The sequence below is a fragment of the Alligator mississippiensis genome, chromosome 8 (assembly GCF_030867095.1).
Source record: "Alligator mississippiensis isolate rAllMis1 chromosome 8, rAllMis1, whole genome shotgun sequence".
In the NCBI taxonomy this organism is placed as follows: domain Eukaryota; kingdom Metazoa; phylum Chordata; order Crocodylia; family Alligatoridae; genus Alligator; species Alligator mississippiensis.
Window position 1 is genome coordinate 41,276,800 of NC_081831.1, and position 20,250 is coordinate 41,297,049.

Below are 20,250 nucleotides of genomic sequence, written 5' to 3' on the forward strand. Positions count from 1 at the left end.
CCTGTTCCCCCAAACTCAGTGGGGTCACAGGAGGGCCATACAACTTCCAGCAAGGCCAGGAGAGGGCCACTGTGTTTCAGGGAGACAGGGGCAGTTCAGGGTCATGGTGGGGTGAAGGCAAAGAAGCACAAGTAACTGCTTAAAATAGTGTGTTCCAAATAATAAAACCTCATGGTTTCCTGGATTCTTGTGTCTGCCTCCATATCCACACTTACATTGTTTAGTTGGGAAGATGGATTTCATTCATTGTTTGGGTTAATTTCTCTGTTCATTTTTCCTGCTGCTTGCTGCATGGGGTGTGGGGGGGGAGGGGTTGGCAACCTCTCTTGCACAGGTAAACAGGGGGGCTGCCTGGGTGGGTCACAACTCACAAGTGCTGGCCTGCACACCAGCATTATGGCCTCTGCAAAGTCACTTTTGAGGCCATACTGCTTCTGATTACACCTCGCTTAGTTGGGAGAAGGGAAGTAGTGTGTCATCCCCCAGCAGCCTGGCTTACTTTTTGTCAAGCCACCAGCCACTTCTCAAAGTCACCCACAGGGGCTCATGCTTTCCCATTTGGGTCACACCACGGTGTGTGGTGGGGAGGGTCGCTCACCCTTCACAATACTTGCATTTTCCCTGGATGGAAATTTTGCAAAAGTGCTTTTTCAGCATTCTTTTTGTGCTTTTCCAACCAGGTGCCAGGCACTAACTCCTTTATTCTGGAACACCAAAACAAGGTCATTGGGGTGGAGGAAGCATCATGGGGTTTAAGACTTGATTTGCATGCACACAAACCCAGGGACTTTGCAAACTTTCCTGCCGCCTTTTTGCTCTCTTTCCAGCCCAGCACCAGAGTGTCTGGGTTTTTTTGCCCCACTCAAGGACTATAAATTGAGGGAGCAGAGGTCAGGGTGCATGTTCACTGTATCAACAAGGGAGGTTTGAGGTGGATGAGGGATGACAGCATAGCTGAGGCAGAGGAGGACTCATCCCAGTCATGAGCCTTGCTCCTGGGGGGCACAGCAATGTGAATTCAGGATGCAAGAAGACTGCAGGTCTATCAAGTGGGGTCCAGTGAAGCTTCAAGTGCTATTTGATGCCCACATTTCTGCAATGTGCGACTCGAAAGCAGACATGGTGATGTGCTCCACACCACCTTCGGTAAGTGACATCTGACACTTGTCTGTGCCCTGAGAGTGTCAGGGTTGTCCCTAGTGGGGTGCAAATAGAAGTGACCATCCCAGGCACATTGGTTTGGGGGCCCTGTGGAGATGGGCAGAGCAGATGGGGCAATTCCTCTGTGCACCACCATCCTCGCATTCGGATATTCACCAACTCCCCTACCCCACCCCTCACTGCCACCACGGCATGCGACATCAGCTCTGCATTTGCGGGGGGTGGGGGGGGGTGCTAATTTGACGAAGGCTGGGCACCAGTAGCATACCGTGGGTCTCCAGCACCCAGGGGCTAAGCTCAGGTTGCAGGCCACCCTTGCTCCCACACACCCTGAACAAGCTGCCTTCAGCAGTGGTGTTGCACAAATTACTAATTAGCTCAAATGATGAGTGAGACCTTAGGAAGGGTGTGACAAGAGGCAACTCTCAGGATCATGTCTCATGCTGACCCACCCACCTGTCTCTGTGGGGCAGTCCGCCCAGTCTTTCCTGCCATGACTGTTGTTTCCATGGACTGATGGTATAACATGGGAAGCTGCCCATTCCCCACCCCAATGCCAGGGGGAGATGTCTGTGGCTCTGAACCTTCCCTACACAGCAGCCCATGTCTTGCAGATGGCATCACAATTCTTAGCATCTCTGGCCCCACAGTGGCCCCTTAATCCTGCAATTTGGACCCCAACTGGATCCCTCCAACCAGGCAGCCTACTCCACCCACATTCTGGGCTGCCTAGCTCCCACCCCCCCCCCCCCCCCCGGACCTTTGGCCACACTGGCCCTGGCCTCACCTCCAAGGCCAGTCAGAACCCCAGGCCCTTCGATCTGGGCATCCCTCGGGGTGGGCCCCTGGCCCTTTTGACCCTTCTGGTCTTAGCCCCAGCATTGACCAGTCGAAGGTGCCTCAACTCAGGCTTCTGAGCATCTAGCCCACTCTCTCTCAAATGGGTCTGCCTTCTCAGCCCTACTATGGGGTTACCCACCTGGTTGTGGGAGCTGGGCTTATTTCCTTTTGTGGGGGTGGTAACTGGCCTTGCACTTCCTGGGGGCTTCCATGCCACTAGAAGCCCCACCAGGCCACCCATCCCCAGCAGGGTGCAGTTTTAGGTCATGCCTAGGCCCAAGAGCCTCCTAGCCACCCCCATAAGCTCTTGACCTTACCTCCCAGCTGTTCCTGCTGCAGCTCAGCTAGGTGATGTTTCTGCCTCAGATGGCAGCAGCAGACCGTAGCCTTTATATACTAAGTTCTCAAAATGGCTGTCACCAGCAGGCACCTGCTGGATGCCTGACCAAGCCCTTAAAGTGGCAGGCACCAGCAGTGCCCTGCCACAAGGGGGATAAGGCAAAATGCCATGTTTATTTATTAAAATATTCAAAAGAGCTCTTTCACACATTCTCTCTCTCTCAATCACTCTACAGATGTTATAGTTACCAAAATCTGTTGCTCAGTACAATAACTAGGTGGCCAGCCGAGTTAGTCTGAGATCAGGAATGAGGGATACAGATGCATCTGTATTCCAGTGAAATTCACAGAGTGTTACCCCCACCTCTAACTGCTAAATCTCTCTTCTTTATAGGGGTTATCGAGTTGATGTTGGGTGACTGGTCTGCCTTTTCTGATTCTGTGGCTTCTTTGTTTGAAATCTCAGTACTTTTCCATCCTGACAAGCAGTTAGGCCCATGCATCATTGTCTTTAGGTGTTGCTCTTCAATCACTCTGTTAGCCAACATTCTCCCATTATTGCTGGTGTGGGCTGTGTCCAGAGTCTCTAGCTTTGAGATGTTGCAGACCTTTTCTTCAATCTTATCTTTTCTGTTTATCTTTATTCTTCACATGGTACAGACTGGATTCTTCAGCCTTTTCAGCATGATTCGCCATTTGGTAACTTGTTTGCTGACATATATCTTACTCTGATTTTACCATTCACTCTTCATTCATTCATCCATACATCCAAATATATATATATGTATATAAGAACACAATCACAAAAGATAATGATACAACAACAAACAATTGATAATAGCACCTTAAAATCACTACATTAAAACATATAATAAAATGACAGCTATACTCATGCTAAACATTATTGATTTACACTAAAACTTAATTAAAACTAAATATTATTAAAATAAAACAAATGCAAATTAGCTTTAAAAACAAATAAACCAATGCTTGTGCAACAGTGGCTTCAGCAATGGTGGGGAGAGGGGGAAAAGCAGCGCACAGTGGTGGCACCCCCTTTGTATCCACACCTGGGGTGGCTTCCCCACCTGCCACTGTCAGTACACCACTGCCCTGCATCCTGATAGGGTTATGCTGATACAGTCATCTCTGGTTGGGGGGGATGCATTATTTAGTTCAAATTTATTTTAAACAGGGCTGGTGGAATTTTATGGGCATGAAGGAAGGTACGCAAGGTGCACGAGGGGCACCAATACAAGTTCCAATGCTCTTTCTATCCTCCTTCCCTCTGGTTTTTAGATCTCCTTCCACTGCTAGCCACAGGCTGATTGATCCCTGTTGGTGTGACAAGAGGCAGAAAAGAAAGGAAGAAAGAGAAGATGAAGAGGATGTTGATGACAACACTTCTTCGGGATTCAACAACTGAACTATTATGTATTATAATTGACTTTCATCCTATAGACTTATACAGACTTATAATATAATAACAGGTAATACTAATAATAGAAGTCAATAATAATATCAATTCCAATAGTAATATATTTTTAAGAGGTTGTAATAATATTAATGATGATTTATTAATGGTCAATAATAATTGTAATGGTCTGATACCTTATCACAGCATTTCAAAGCAGGTGGATCTGCCTTTTCACTCCTCCCCCTCCCCCACAGCTGCCTCTTGCAGCATGCATACCACACATCCTGGGCACCACATCTTACACATCCTGGGCCTCCACCATATATATATATGCCAATATATGATATAGACTTACGTTATATAGACTTATAATTACAGTTCAATTCCTTATGATGAGAAACCAGATAGTGAACATAAGGCAAGTGATTATGCACCCTCCCTCCTTGCCTCTTTCCTCACTGGGGGCAAGGGTGATTGCCAGCCTCCTGGTTACTGGCCATAATAATGAGCAAGCTCCTCCCTAGGTCCCTCTATTCCCATGTCTGAGTCTTCTGGCTTGGGGAAAAGTACCAAATTATAAGCCTGATGCCATGCCAGGAGGAGGGCAAGGCTTTCTTCTTGCCCTCCTCCTTGGTTGCTGGCCAGGCCACAAATGCAGCTGAGGCTATTTCAATAGGACACTATGCAGTATAAACCGCATCCTTAATGGGATGCAAGTTCATTGAATGACAGTGCCCTCACTAACCTACTATCAAGTGACTGTTGCTGTAAATAAGCATGTAAAGAAATGTGTAATAACTATGTAATGAATGCATATTAAAGTAAATATGTACATTATTAAGAATTATGGATGATTAAGAATGACAAATTGCCTTAACACACTGTAATATTAGAATTGTTGATGGCCGCTAGTACTTTTAGGGCTTCTCTTCTGTCTGCTTGAATTGTTGCACAAGTTCTGCAGGTCCATTTCATATTATTCTTACCCTCCTTCTGGTTGCTGGCCATGTTTGCTAATGAGCGTATTATGAAATTGCAATTTGAGAATTGTTGTTGGCCACAAATGCGACGGCTTCCTTCTTGGTTGCTGCCCAAGCCCTCTTGCTTTCTTCACTGGCTTTGGCCCGAGCATCAGCTCAAGTAAAGTAAGAGTTGTTGAATACATGTCTTCTGACCTGGGTAAATACAGAATACATGTCTTCTGATTGGGGTAAAGCTTCTTGCTGGGGAAAACCCACCCTGCCTCCTGCATCAGCATGAGTTGCACAAGATCTGCAGGCCCATTTCATATTCTTCTCGCCCTCCTCCTGGTTACTGGCCATGTTTGCTAATGAAAGTATTATGGAATTATAAACTTGAGAATTGTTGCTGTGGTGCCACCCTTCTGGGGCTCCTCTGAGGCTGCCACCCAGACGGAGCCCTTGGGGGGCCTGGTAACCACCTGCTCCCCGAGCTGTGGGGGTAGCTGGGTGGGATCCCCGGGGGTGGGACTGAGGTCTGGAGACTCCCTCACCTGCCCCTCTTGTGAGCATCTTCAGGCTCTGGAGGGGCAGATGGCAGAACTCCAAGCTGAGGTGAGCATGCTGTGGGGGATCCGGGTGGCAGAGGATGAAATTGACCTGTATTTCTATTCTCTGCAGGGACAGGAATCCACTGGAGAGACCCCACATGCACAGCGCCCAACTAATAGGTAGCAGCAGGTTCCCATCAAGGCCAGGGCAGTTCATACAACTGCTGTGCCTGCTCCCCAGGCACCCCTCGGGAACAGGTATGTGGCCCTGGCCCCCCTGGAGGAGGAGGCAGAAGAACAGGTCCCAGAGGAATTGAAGCCACTTGACCTACATCACCGGCTCAGAAGAGGCATACCCTGAGAAGAAGGAGATGCAAAGTTCCAGTCATTGGGGACCCTATCCTGAGGGGAACTAATAGTCCAATCCATCGCCCAGAGCCCTGGTCATGGCAGGTCTGCCTGCCATGTCACAGGGACCATCCCTAAAATCATCAAGCCCCCTGACTACTACCCACTGGTTGTAGTCCATGTGGGTACAAATGATGCATCCAAGGGCAAGCTGGATAACATCATGGAGGACTATAAGGCCTTGGGACACCAACTGAAGAAAACAGGAGCCCAGATGGTATCCTCCATTCTCCCAGTAAGTGGATGGGGTAGGAGTCATGAGGCCTGCATTGACATGGTTAAACCGGGGGCTTCAGAGCTGGTGCCACAAGGTAAGCTTTGGGTTTTTTGACAACTACCCATGTTTTTGTAAGGAGGGCATGCTGGGGTGGGATGGGCTTCACCTCTCCCCTAATGGCAGATGCATCTTTTCCTCTAGGTTGGCTGATCTTGTACAGCGGGCTTTAAACTAGCTTCACCAGGGGAAGAGGCCACTTCAAGTGGAGAGGATGCTTCATCAGCACTCAGGGTGAAAAGAGGAAGGGAAGCACAGGTAAGCATCAACGCCCGGGGAGCAAGGGGCCACAACTGTCCTGGGAGTGTGAGGAAGGCACGAGCACCCTCAGGAGGCCTCAGGTGCCTCTCCACTAATGCTCGTAGTATGGGGTGTAAGCAGGAGGAACTGTGCCTCCTGATTGCAAGTAAGAACCCAGACTTAGTAGGGCTCACAGAAACCTGGTGGGACCCTACCTATGACTGGGCAGTGGGCATTCGGGGGTACACCCTATATAGAAGAGATAAGACAGAGAGGAAAGGTGCAGGGGGTTGCACTCTATGTCAAAGAGCACCTCACATCAGCAAGGATTAGCTTCGGGTTAGAGGAGGGTCAGGCAGAGACACTATGGGTCAAACTACAAGGGGGGCATGGCGAAAGGGACCTTACGGTGGGCGTCTACTACAGACCACCCAACCAGGGGGAAAAGCTAAACCAGGACTTCTCCAGTCAGCTTATAGAGGCGGTTAGGTCAAGGGATGTTATTGTCATGGGTGACCTAAACTACCCAGACATTTGCTGGGAGGAGCAGACAGCCAGGTCTGACCGCTCGCGTAGGTTCCTGGCTGTGTTACAGGACCTTCACCTTATCCAGGAAGTGCAAAGCCCCACTAGGGGTAACGCCTTGCTGGACCTGGTCCTGGCCATGGGAGATGACCTGGTGAGGGGACTGCAGGTCCTTGGCCACCTGGACAATAGCGATCATCACCTGCTGGATTTCAATATCCAACGCAGGGCGTATAGGGCACACACCAAGGCTAAAGCCCTTGACTTCAGAAGGGCCAACTTCAATGAGCTTAGGAGACTAGTGGGGGAGGCACTAAGGGCCCAGAAGGTAGAGGAGATGGGAGTCCACAAGGGACGGTCATACCTTAAGGGGGCGACCCTCCAGGCCCAAAGGATAACAGTCCCTGAGAGAAGCAAGGGGGGTAAGAGTGCTCAGAAACCCCCTTGGCTCAGCAAGGGCATTCAGCAATGCCTGAGGACTAAAAGGGAGGCATATAACCAGTGGAAGGGAGGAACTATCACCAAGGAGGAGTACTCCTCCTCTGCCCGGGAGTGTAGGAGGGCTATTAGGAAGGCCAAGGTAGAGATGGAACTCAGGTTAGCGTCCAGGATTAAGGACAACAAAAAGTCCTTTTTCAAGTACGTTGGGAGCAAAAAGAGGGCACCAGGCAATGTAGGGCCCCTGCAAGACACAAACGGTAATCTGGTGGCCACGCCAGACAAGAAAGCTGATATTTTTAACAGTTTCTTTGCCTCTGTTTTCTTGAACAGGGACCGGGATATCCCACCTACCAGAGGTAGGGACAATCTTGGGGATAGCTCTATCAAGCCTTCAGTCAATGCAGATGTAGTTAGGGATCTTCTGGAAGGGCTAGACATTTTTAAATCTGCAGGTCCAAATGCCCTCCACCCAAGGGTGTTGAGGGAGCTGGCAGGGGTCATTGCGGAGCCCTTGGCCCGGCTGTATGAGCATTCGTGGTCATCTGGCCAGGTGCCTGGGGATTGGAAACTGGCTAATGTGGTCCCTATTTTCAAGAAGGGGAGGAAGGAGGACCCAAGTAATAATAGGCCTGTAAGCCTCACCTTGGTGCTTAGAAAGATCTTGGAGAGAATCATCAAGGAGCACGTCTGTGGGGGGCCTGCAGGGGAGAGCATGCTCAGGGGCAATCAGCATGGGTTCAAAGGCAGGTCCTGCCAGACCAACCTGGTTGCCTTTTATGACCAAGTAGCTAAATCCTTGGACGATGGTGTCACCGTGGACGTAGTCTTTCTAGACTTTAAGAAGGCCTTTGACACTGTCTCTCACCCCATCCTCAACAATAAATTAAGTGACTGCGGCATTGATGCCTGCACAGTTGGATGGGTAAAAATTGGCTGATGGGGCGCACCCAGAGAGTAGTGGTGGATGGGTTGTACTCAACCTGGTGAGATATGAGCAGTGGGGTACCCCAGGGCTCAGTCCTAAGGCCCGCACTGTGTAACATCTTCATCAGCGACTTGGACAAGGGGGTGGAAAGCACACTGTCCACGTTTGCTGATGACACTAAGGTGTGGGGCGCGGTGGACACATTTGAAGGGAGAGAAAGGCTGCAACTAGATTTAGGCAGGCTACAAAAGTGGGCAGATGAGAATAGGATGGGGTTCAATGTAGACAAATGCAGGGTGCTGCACCTTGGGAGAAGGAATCCACAGCATACATACAGGCTGGGGAGTTCCCCTCTTGAAAGCACAGAGGCGGAAAGGGATCTTGGAGTCATTATTGACTCCAAGATGAACATGAGCCGCCAATGCCAGACCGCAGCCAGCAAGGCCAGCCATACCTTGTCATGCATCCAAAGGTGCATCTCAAGCCGGTCCAGAGAGGTGATTCTCCCCCTCTATGTGACTTTGGTCAGGCCACAGTTGGAGTACTGGTGCGTCCAGTACTGGGTGCCGCACTTCAAAAGGGATGTGGCCAGCCTGGAGAGGGTTCAGAGGAGGGCCACCCACTTAGGGCCTGTCCTGCTGCCCTCTCACCATGAGGAGAGACTGAAGGACCTGAACCTGTTCAGCCTCAGCAAGAGGAGGCTGAGGGGGGACCTGGTGACTGCCTACAAGCTCATCAAGGGGGGGATCAACAGCAAATAGGCAGAGCCATTTTCTCCCCAGCACCACCTGGGGTGACAAGGAACAATGGTAATAAGCTGATGGAGAATAGGTTTAGGTTGGAGATCAGAAGGCAATATTTTACTGTTAGGGTGGCCAAAATCTGCAACCATCTTCCCAGGGAAGTGGTCCTCACCCCTACTTTGTGCAAATTCAAAAGGAGGTTGGAAGATCACCTCTGTCTGGGATCTTGTGAACCCAGCATTCATTCCTGCCTGTGGCAGGGGTTCAGGCTAGATGATCGGTTCAGGTCCCTCCTGACCCTAGCTACTATGAAGCTATGAAACTATGAAATCTGCAATATATGTTTTGAACTCTTCTACAAATCTTTATTTTTTTTATTTTTTATTTTTACTGGTTGCCCCGGTGAGTTCCGCCCACAAAAGTTTCCTGCAGGGAGGGGGAGGAGGAAGAATAGCAAAATGAGGGGGGTTTGGAGAACAGTTGTAAAACTGGACTTTTGCCTCCCCGCCCCCCACACAAAGTCAGTGGGACATATTACCTAAATATCACCCAAGACACTGCATATCTTTGGTGTTGGGTCTGGCAGGTAGTGTCCTGCCCCTGGACTATTGGCCGTGTTTCTGAAATGGAATGTGATGAAGTTCAGAAGGTTTGCAATATTAAAGGAAGTCATGTAGCCATTCACTCCAAAATTTCAGACTACTTGCAAAAAACTTACCATTACAGTGATGCTGCTGGAGCTGTCTTCAGGAGCTATGCCCACTGCAATGGCAGCACATGGCAGGGAGAACGGGGGGCACAGGTGGAGGGTATATGGGCAGGGGTGGGAGGGCAGGATGGCACATGGGTGGGGGTGGGAGGACATACACTATAGGTGGTGGGGGTGCAGAAGAATTAAGAGGGGATAGTAAATTAAGAGGGGAATATTGCCTTTCTCCCCCATTTATTTTTGTTAAAATAAAAATAATAATTTACAGACTTGAATTGTGGCCGGCTACCTGTGGCCACTGCGTGCTGAGAGAGAGGAGGGAGGGGTGAGGAGTGTGGATTAAAAAAACAAAAAAAACAAAACAACAAAAAACACACAGCAGCACCTACTGGCCAAAGGCCAGAATACAGCACCACCTCATGGTGAAGGGGATTAATTAAAAGTCTTTGGAGTCTCTGGCTGTTTGGACAAAACAAATCTATAGCTGGGGCGGTGTAACTAGGGAGCACAGCAAAATAACACATTTCTGGGTAGTGTTAGTTTAAGGAGCTAAATGAACTTTTAGAGCGGTGGGAAATCCTGGATCGTGCAAACACAAACGCAGTTGCATCAGCATAAGTGGGAAATATTGTTTCGTCTACACACACTTCTAGTTACTACTTACATACAGCCATACTTTTCCTGGGATGCTCAGGTGTTACCTCTCAGCTCCATGTTCTCAGGGAACCCTGGCACTGGATGCAGTCTGACTCTCAAAGAACCCCCCCCCCCCCCCCCCACTACCACCACCACTCCTCTATGCAGTGGGAGACGCACCTAAAACCCTCCAGATAAGGGTGACAAGAATGAAACAACTGCCCTAGGTCTCATTTGCATCCAAGATGGAACCAGATGACAACTCATTTACATGGGAGACGGAGAACAGAAAGCCTGAAGCAAAGACTGCAGTTAATTCTGGGATCAGAGAAGCAGGGGAGCACTGTAAGATGGGGAACCTGTGCTCCAAATGCTAATCAACCCATGTCTACACACACCCAGTTCAGCATTTATCAGACCAGTTCTAATCTGGATTTACTAAGGACTCCCCCCCCCCCCCACACCCCTCTGAGTTTAATAGGCATCTCGTGCCATACATTCCCCCGTCCCACTATAGGAGGCCTATTTAAACTTGATTGGCTAAAACTCAGTTGCCAATTAAGGAAAGCTGAGGCAAAGAGACCGAGTCAGAGGGGGTATGGGCAACATTTGAACAATGGTAAAGGGTTCATCACAGCATCTAGCTCACTGGAGTCCTGACCACATGTGTTGCCATACTGTTCCCAGGATGACGGGTGGAAGTCCTCCCCCCACAAAGGTTATGAACACTCCAATAATTACTTTAAATCTGTTAAAAGGATATAGTAAGATCTGGAAAAATCATGCTAAACTGAGACTTGTTCACAAGTCAAAATCCAAAACCCTGATGCTGCAAGCTATCTATTGTTTCTGAGGCAACCATGAGATATCCCATCAGTATATCTGCTATCCATAGGAATTTCAAGCTGGCTCCTAAGTATCTGGTTACTCCCTAACCTTATGTTTTTCTTGATTATCAATCAATTTCTTGAAATGTTCCAACCCAGATAACCCCTTTGTCAATAGAAAAGACAATGATTTACACTATTGAAAATGCTTTGAAGAAGCTGAACTGAGGGTATAAAAATCTGTAAAAAAAAGCAGCAATGTGTGTGTGCGCTTCAAGAGGAGAACTCTCTCTCTCACACCACCCGCTGTTCTTCTTGAGAGGCTGGAAGAAACAGATCATCTCTCTTCAAGGATTGTGCTAAGACCTTTACCTGTCAGCATTGAAACCTGAGTGCCTTGGACTGGCGAGATCCCAGTTCTCTCTCTCGCTCTTTTCTCTCTAGACATAAATTTCTGAACCTGAACTGTATTTGTTAAGCTTGAGCTAAGTTTCCCCAAATACTTAGTGAAACCAGGGTAATAGTGTAATTGTTTGTGTTTGTTTTTCTTTTGCATGTCTATTACTACTAGTACCATTATATATTTCATATACTTAGCAATAAATAACTTTTATAGTCAAACTGGTAGTAACTAGGTATATTTTTCCTTCTCTACTTCCCCTTACCCACTTGCTCTGCAGCAACACTTCTTTTACCTAAGCTGAAGATCCCTGTGAAGCCCCAAAATACTGTGGGGTCTGCTCATCAAGAGGCCAAAGATTGGGACATGCTGAGTTTGAAACACATAAGGGGATCAGCTTGTACAGGCTGATTGACCCAGGTTGGTTCAGACGTGCCCTTATGAACGGAATGCTGGCCCACGAGGGTGTCAGCTGGACACCCAGCCAGATTCAGAGGGATTCTGTTCACCTGTGTGGTTGTGTCTGACTGCAGTTTATTGTTGCTCTTATGAACTGATTCTTGGCATATGAGGGTGTCAGTCTGTCCATGCTGATCAACCTGGCTGGATCAGGCATGTCATGTTAATGTGTGTGTTTGTGTGTATGTGTGTGCATGACTGATTTGGTGACTGGAGGAACCCAGCCCCATAGAAACTGAGTCCTGCAAGATAGCTCCATTGGGGGTGAGGACTTGCAGAAGGGAGATATACAGCTCCATATAGAAACACAAGTAACACAAGCAGCACATTGACAGAATTACCAAAACCCTAGAAACGGTCCCTAATAAATGAGCACACCCCAAGGTGATGGGCAAATCTGGTAACACAGGACAGGAGGCATTACACAATAACAGATGCTCAAGCTCTCCTCCTCTTACTCCAGTGACTCTGCTGCATTGTAACAGGAGATTATTATATTTTAAAATGTATTTTTGCCATAGCTGTGGAATGCAAATTGAAGCAAATGCAGCAGCTCAGGAAGAATCAGAAGAGGATTAGATATTTGTATGAATAAGAATAGCTTCTGCAGCCTAGACCAGCTGTGATAAAAAGTAATAAGGATCTCAATCCTTACACTTCAGAGCATAAACTGATCCCCAGTGAGGTGTAGGAAAAAAGTACCCCTTCTGGCGCAGTGCTGCATAATCAAGTATAAGGCAGAGATGTGATGGTTTTCTATAAAGACTCACTTAGGGCGAGGTTCTGGACTGAAGGGCTTTTGGCCTGCTCAGATACTGCAGTCAAGCTGTAGGCTGAGATTTTCAGGTTCAATAACAGACAAGTGCCTAAAACCCTTCAGCTCCTTTGGAAATTCCAGCTCAAATGCTCATGAGTCTTGTTCCAAAGTCCGTTAAGAGTGGTCTTTTCATTCCAAGACTTTAAAAGACTTTGATCGAAGCATTCCATGATATTTTGTTTTCAAATTGGCAGTCCTATCTGTGCAGAAGCTGAGCCCCTGGCACCTCTCTCCAACCCCTTCCAATGCAAGCCAAGCCATGCCATTAAGCTATAATGACCTTAGCCCCAGCTGATTAATAAATTGTTTTAGGACTGCTGATCTCCTTGGACCATTAAACACATCCTCAGACAGCTGGTCATTAACCCACAGGACAATGATCCCCAGAGAGGTCAGTGTTATTGCCATCAATCCTTTTAGATTCTCAATCAGCAACAGAAAAAGGGGAGAATGGTTTGCATTTGTCACCCTGCACCATCTGTTCCCTTACCATAAAAAATGGTCACAGAATGTGATAGTAGCTGCCTGGAATGCTAGAGTGAAGCATTACAGTACCATTCAGGAACTATGGCTGTGCTGCATGCATGTTCCACAAAGATCATGTTACTAATACACTAGGTATGTCTGGGTTATTAATATCCTACATACTAATGGATGGGATTTATAGTCTTGATTATAGATAGTTTTGGCTAGGACTGGAATTTAGCCCAACCTATACTTTAGGAACTGTTACCCAGCCTTGGCAATTTCAGTAAAGATGAAGTAGAATGGATGGCCTGGGAATGGAACTACCCTAAAGCCATTCAAACTTACCCCTCTAATAATCATCATCCAATCACTTTGTTTCTTCCTTTTCCATTCTTTCCTCCCCTTTTCTTATGGGGACTATACCCACTGGCAATCAAATACCTTGGCTCAGCCTTAATGAAGTCAGCCTTACTGACCTTTCTAGCTCTAGCCTAACATCAATGAAACACTCACCCTGCATTATTAAACCATTTCTCTCTTTTTTTTTTTTTTTTTTTGCTATTTTGAACTTGTGCCATCTTGGAATCTCATTAGTGTTATTGATTCTTATACCCTATGAATATGAAATGCACAACAGGGTAAAGCAAACCCCTCCCCTAACACACTACAGGACTTTGTGCGTAGAAACCAAACCAGCTAAATCCCAATCACATCTCTTTCTGACCAAAAAGACTTTTCATCAAAAACTTAAAGTGAAACTTTTTTTCAGTCCTTGGTCACAAATTTTTCCCCTCAGAGAGTTACGGTGCCGTTTGATGTTGTGCTGAAACCAAAGCATCATAACACCATACTGGGAGGAAAGATAGTTAAACCCTTTTCCTTTGCCTCTCTGAGTTGAGGCTACCCTGAATGTTATTGCCTGAGCCTGTGAGGTTTTAAGAACCTATCAGTCCTGTGTAGGTTGTGCAGATGTGCTCATCATCTATAAGGATCATGCTTCTAAAGAGAGACTCAAGGGACCCAAAGCCATATCAGCTGAAGCTGACAAGAAATGGGCTGAAAGCCCTGTGAGGCATGCTTACAGCTCTGTTCGGGACTCCTACACATTGCTAGCAGCTGCCTCTAGAATTAATGGGATTCTGGAAACCACCTTAGAAAGAGGAGGGAAGATTTGGTGATTCAAGTGCTGGGTTTACTGCTCTGCCACAGACACTTGCTGTGACCTTGAGAGAATCATTTATTTATTCCATGTCTCCATTCCCATCTGTAAAATGGGGATGACAATAATAGTCCCTTTGCTTAGATGGAAAGCTCATTGGGGAAGGAGATGAATATTTATAGGAATTTCGGGTTTGAATAATGTCTTGGCACAACCCCAATGCACAGAGCTCAGACAGCAAAAGTTGTGTGCGCAGCTACAAAAATTACCCCCCAAAATACCCTTGCCACTACTCTCCCATCTCTTCTTCAATTATTTACATAAAACACAGGAAAGAGCTTTTCTGCTCTCAGATATACACAGAATGATATAAGCCTGTACTCATCTTGGCTACTGGGGTCCCTTGTTTGTTTGTGGGTGTTAATAGCTGCTCTGGAGTTATAATTAGACTGTGGAATGAGCAGTCTCTCAGAGGAGCTTGCATCATTTAACATTCAAATGGATAAAGCATGGCTGGATAGTCTGCAGAGAGCCATCAGGGGTCAGGGGGTGGGAAATAGTTGGAGCAACCTCAGAGATTGTCTGTCACATTTAAGTATATAAAATTAATTAAGAGAATTAATTAAGAGGCTATAATAATAATTATCTGTACATAAACAGCCCTATCCAGTTATACAGTCCCTTTCATCTCAACGTGGAGCCCATAGAACACTCTTGCACCACTTTGCATTTCATGCCCTTTTTCCCCAGTCTTAGCACTACATTGTGCCTTATGGAACCCCAGTCAGAGACGGTGCCTTGGTAGCAACTGAAAGGGGCATTCTGCTCACAGAGTTCAGCATCTGAGATGCCTCTTGAGGCAGTGGTAGGGGACAGCTGCTGACATGCCTCTTACAGCTGTTTGCAGGTGTTATATTCCTCCCTGTAGCAGCCTATGGAATGGGAAGTCATTGACACAGGTTGCAAGAGGAAAGTGTTTGAAAAAGGTACCAGAAAAGCAGTCTATTCACAACTGGTTGGGATACTAGCAGCATCTCTATAAGGATTCCTCCTAGGAAAGCTAATTTCATTTCAGAAACATTGCTCTTAGTGCCAGCCAGTGTTTGGGTCAGGAAGGATTGCTATGCCCCAGCCCCATTACAGGGTACATGGAGCCAGAGCCTATGGTATGGTTCCTGTGGACCTTATACCAAAAAGCAAGCAGAAGCTGTCGCTCTGCCCAGATCCCCAGACACTTTCCCATACCGCTCTTGAACATCTGCGTAGGGACAACCAAAGTCTGACTCTTAGAGTATGTCTAAATAACTACAATGCATAGATCTATATCTATATGTATGACGGACTATATGTATGCCCCAACTTATCTTCTGTATTTCACAATGCACAGGGCACATCTACATGTGATGCTACATTGACATAGCTTCAGCGGTCACAAACCATGACACTACAGCTACATCGCCATAGAAATGCATTCCCTTGTTATAGCGCATTGTTACAGCAAGCTAGAAGCCAAAAATAACTGTGTGCCACCGGCATGGTGCTATACAGGCTATTACTGCACTGCCATTTAGTACTTCCTTTTAAAAGTAGTACTTCTGGAAGTACTAAATGACAGTACAGTAACAATGGTGCCATATGGGGCACATGTAGATGTGCCCATAGTCATCACAGTGCACCTATCCCAATTTTCAAAGGGGCTCAGGCAATCATACAATCCACATAACGGGGAGCCAATTGTTGAATCAAATAATTGATTCCCCACTTCAAATTTTCGAAATCAAATGCAAAAACTCAACTCTGACCCCCATCAGCTGATTGCTGCCTCCAGCCAGGACCAAGCTAATCTGCAGGTCAGTAAATGTGCCCCAGCATGTCAGCTCTGTGCAGCTTCATGGGGCTTGTGTAATGGGGAAGTGTCAGAGATTAGACAAGAGAAAGACAGAAAGGCAAGAGAACAGAGCCTGGATGTAAGAGGAATATAAAAGCAAACTGAATAATTAAAGAACAGATCTGTTCCTAGCACAGAACAAAATGAAAGAGTTGTGTGATTTGAACAGAAGTGGCCTTTTCAATTCATTACAAGGAAATGGTGTCCTTATAGGGTTATTAATATTTCAAGCTGAATTAGCCTGGGTTAAAAATGGCTCAAAGGAACAAAGCAGGAGAAAGAGCACAAAAATATATTGTAAAATCTTTTTAATTCCTTGAATCAAAAGGGCCAAGTATTGTGGATTATCCCCCAGGGAATAGCATGTTGCTAGGTGGGTGAGATGCACAAGGTGACCTAAATTCAGATTTTTTCATTACTACTGGCTGCGCTTCTATGGGAAACCAGTTTGAATTGATCACAGCTGCATTTCTGTGTCATCTTCTAGAGACAGAAGGATGTCATTGTTAACACAGTTTGAACTCACTTTGGAAGGCTTGGGCACCATCAGCTTGAATCTCAAAATCATGGTTTGGAACATTAGGAGAATTCATAAGTATTATCTAACAGGGGTCACAATATGAATGCTTCTGCTATGGTCCCCATAAATGTTATATAGCATCTATACGAATGACCAACCAATTAACTTGGAAACAAAATGTTTCATCTATGTAGACGACCTGTGCATTGAATCTGCCAAAATACTGCCTTTGACCGTGTTGAAAAATCCCTAAGCGAGGCTCTAATTGGCCTAACCTCATACTATATTGAAAACCAACCCAGCAAAAAACACAAGTATGTGCCTTCCATCTGAAAAACCATGAGGCATTCCATCAGCATTACATGGTCTGGGACTACATTATTCCACTATCCAAATCCAGTTTACCTTGGAGTCATCGTCAACCAAACCCTCTCATACAAAGAACACTTCATGAAGACAAAAGCAAAAGGTGAGCACTCATAATAACATTTTATATACACTCACCACCTTGAAATAGGGAGCTAGTCCCTCAACCATCTAAACCACTACTGTGGCTCTCGGCTTCTCCTCTGCCAAGTATGCATACCCTGTATGAGAGAGCTCTACATGTGCTAAGCGCTTTGACCCCATTCTGAATGATAGCTGCTGATGCATCCCAGGATGTCTGAAGCCTACCAGCCTAAACAGTATATACCCGCTGGCTGGGATCATGCCACCTCATATCAGAAGAGCAGTGGCCAGCAGGATAGAACAATCAAGAGAAACTCAAAATGTGAGACACCTGCTGTCTGACCATCCTAAAGCACACAAACATCTGAAGTCATGCAGGAGCTTCCTCACTAGCAGCCAACCTCTTGATGCCACAGCCAAGGAGACATGATGTGGAACAAGAGGCTGAAGAAAATACCTGACAGCAATAAAATGTACATTCCAGCAGCCAAGTCCTTACCACCAGGAGCTGACGAACCATGGCGAAGGTGGTGATGTATCAAATGCCTACGTACCAGAGTCAGGCGTTCCAAGGAACTAATGAAGAAGTGGAGCTATACCATTGGTTCAACCACCTGTGACTGGCACAGAGCCTCAGACTATGCAACGCCTGCTTCAATGCCCACTGCTTGAAGGCAATGAAAGATCCTGCAAAGTGCAATAAACAAGCACAAGCATGTGTAACAAAATAGTCAAATGCAGCATAAAAGAAGCAGCAGCTTGAAACTTCCAGAAAGGGAGTGTCATATCCTGCCCCAATTCAGCCACCTTAGAGACAATAGAATCTCCTGGGGCATCTTTATGTGCTCTGGGGCCAGGGGGAGAGGGGAGGAGTTGCTTTAATTAGAGCAGCTCCTAACCCACATTTCATGTATTCAGTGTCTTACACTTCAAAATGGTGGCAAGGGTGCTTTAACTAAAGCTCGTTTGATGAGCTTTAGTTACAGCAACCGTGCCACCAGTTTGAAGCTCAAGGACGCTGAATACACAAGACTCCAAGGCTTCTGGAGCATGCCCATTAGTGCTAATTAGATTAATCAAGCACACTAATTAGATTAAGTCTGCTCTGATGTGTGCTAATTAGCACGCATCACAACTGGCATCAGGCACATATATAGCTGCCCCTAGTGTGTACATCAGTTAGGAATGGGTTTATTCTAAGGGTTAGAGCTAATGTTCTTCTGGATCCTTTCATTTCCTTTGTCTGTTTCTCTTTTAACTCTTACCAGTGAGGAAATTAATTCCAGTGCACTGACATGCACTCATTAGTGCTTGTCACTATGTTATACACCACAGCCACTCAGACCTTCATACCTGCAGCAGAGTGAAATTCAGATCCTCCCTGTTCAAGCTCAAAGATTCAAGCCAAAAAACAGAATACACTTCAGCTTCTAATCTGCAGAGGGCAGTGCTTCACAAGGGGGTAGACTTCTGATGCTTCCTTACACTACCCCAGAAAATGTTGTGTTTCAAAAACATTCTTATCAAGATGAGCTGAAGCTGCCTATTAAGCCTACATTGTAAACACCACACCAGGCTATTTACATTAGAAAGGCTACTACAGCCAATATAGATCTGAACCCAGGTTTGGACATAGCATCTTTCAAAGCCTGCAGTTATGTGGGTCTCTGGGTTTTTAGTTTCAGAAACTGAAAGATTCTCAAATCTTTTAAAGATCTGTTTTCAGATTCTTCCTAGCTCCATTTTTCAGATATGAAGATACTGTAGAGAGTTTGGCTTAGCTTGCAGGTTCCTGAGTGCTTCTCCTTATGCCTGATCTAAATTATTCCCCTTATAGCTCTGGTAACAGTACAAAAACCCACCAAGCAAAAGAGAAGAAAAGAAACATGAAAGCAGATGCACATCAATAAAGGATGAAGGTGCTGGATGGTGGCTGTAACCAAGCATACTTGGATGTATTGATACAGAAGCAGCTGCTCGCCTCAGTACCCTCCAAAATACACACTTGTGGGGAAGAAATAGACACCCTGTTCCTGGAAGGGACTTCTTGAAAATGTCAGATAAAAAAGAATAAAATCAGAAAGCTATTTTAAGCCTTTGAAGTGCTTATGAAATGGATGCAGCAGCAGTTGCTGAATCACAGACCCTAGCATTTATTTATAGACCTCTCTAGTGTGCTTGTCACCATAGTATCTAAGCAGACCATACATGTTAGTGAATTTATGCCCTGTGAGGTAGGTCAGTGTTGTCTGCCCCAGTTTGTATGTGGGGAAACAAAGGTCAGGAGAGATTAAATGATAAGTCTAAAATCACACAGAAAGGCTTTAACAGAACTGGAAGGAAACTCAGATCACTTAAGCAGTAGAGCAGTGCCTGGACCATCTTCACATACCCTAAGCTCTCCCTTTCTGCAAACAGACATGATCCCAATCTGTCTAGGGTACTTAGGGGATGCCAAGCAGGGCAGCTTCTGATCTCCTCACAAGCTTTAATGCTAGAAGAGGTGATACTTGTGCTTGAAGGAACAGCCTAAGTGTTTGTTTTGCTGTAGTGAGAAAGAGTAGTAGAGTGCTGGAATATATGACAGGGAATCCCCTTGAAGAATTTTGAAGGCAGAAGTGGAAGAAAATACAGCCCTCATCCTTCACTGTCCTTTCTGCTAGGAGAAAACAAAAGGAATGCAGGGAAGAGGATGAGATGTAGAAGGTTCAAGGAGGGGAGGGGATCTGGACTCTCTAGGCTGTAACAACCTACCAACATTAGGGCAGACAAACAGTTCTATTACTGATCAGGAATCACTAATCCCTGCTGTGCCATTGAATTATCATTGCTGGGTAACACTGGGTGATATTCAGTCCAGTTTCATTGTAAGTGAGGAACTATGTAGAAATCTTCCTATCCCCTTCTTACTCTGTAAACCTAACATACTGCCATGCAACGCATGGTGCCAACATGTTATGGCATTCAGTGACAGAGCAAGTGGGAGAGCATTCCTAGCAGCAATCATGCTGCCATGGTCAAAGCGATGCACTGTGAGAAGTTGAAATGAATGCCATTTTTCCTCCTGAGCAGCACTGCTTGAATTTTCACTACA

General features: G+C 46.2%; 1 long non-coding RNA gene across 1 annotated transcript; it reads right to left on the bottom strand.

Annotated features, from left to right (window-relative positions):
• Positions 1–2,007: 2,007 nt before the first annotated feature.
• LOC132252209 (uncharacterized) lies at positions 2,008–18,026 on the bottom strand. The gene is made up of 4 exons (XR_009464107.1): positions 17,711–18,026; positions 9,362–9,443; positions 4,744–4,932; positions 2,008–3,675 (listed from the first exon to the last, which is right to left on the bottom strand). It is a non-coding gene; the product is annotated as an uncharacterized LOC132252209 (long non-coding RNA).
• Positions 18,027–20,250: the final 2,224 nt, after the last annotated feature.